Below are 831 nucleotides of genomic sequence, written 5' to 3'. Positions count from 1 at the left end.
AGGTTGAGATATAAAGAGTTTTTTCACAAGTACACAGATGCTTCCATATTTGAGGAAGAGAGGAGAATGAAACTAAATGTATTGTAATCTCATTTATTTGAAGATAATGCATACTTGGTATCTCTTCTTGGTGGACTTTTATCTCGCAAGAGTTTCTCCATATAAATCCTATGTTACATGATGTTCTTATGTTTTAGACGTGTGCATATTTTTTGTTATCTTAAGATGATGTTATGCATTATTTATTTTTATTATAGGCTCGTATAAGGTAGTGCTTATAAGCGTGACATGTTTGTTGATTTTTATGATCATAAAGAAGATGGATGTAATAGTGGTAATTCCACATTGAAGCAACTTAATTTCATATTTACATGTAAGTTTCATATATTTATATTATATTAGCCCAATCCTTGCATCTCATTCATTGAAGTCATAAATTGATGGTTTTGATATAAGTTTAAAATCCCCAACCTTTGGTATTAGAGCCTATGTATTTGATACTAGTGCATATAACCATGGTTTCATAAAGAAAATTAAGAAGATAAGTTTTTACCATAATCCTCTAAATTAATTTTTAGCAACATAATGGTATATAAATTAATATTTCTAGGAACAAGAAATAAGAATATTAGATAGAAGAAAGAAATACTAATATAGGTCATGATAATATTTTTAGGTAAAATATCCAACAAACCAAATCATTCAACCCATCTATTAATTTACAAAAAGAGTATTCTACAATACACTTGTGCCCTTAGAGTCATAAAATGGTGATACACATCTTTCTTGTGCAAAGGAAATCCAATAGCATTAACCTACATTGAAAACTCC

This window comes from Cryptomeria japonica, chromosome 1, assembly GCF_030272615.1.
Source record: "Cryptomeria japonica chromosome 1, Sugi_1.0, whole genome shotgun sequence".
NCBI classification, from domain to species: domain Eukaryota; kingdom Viridiplantae; phylum Streptophyta; class Pinopsida; order Cupressales; family Cupressaceae; genus Cryptomeria; species Cryptomeria japonica.
The sequence above is the reverse complement of the archived record's forward strand: the minus strand, read 5'-3'. Positions refer to the sequence as shown.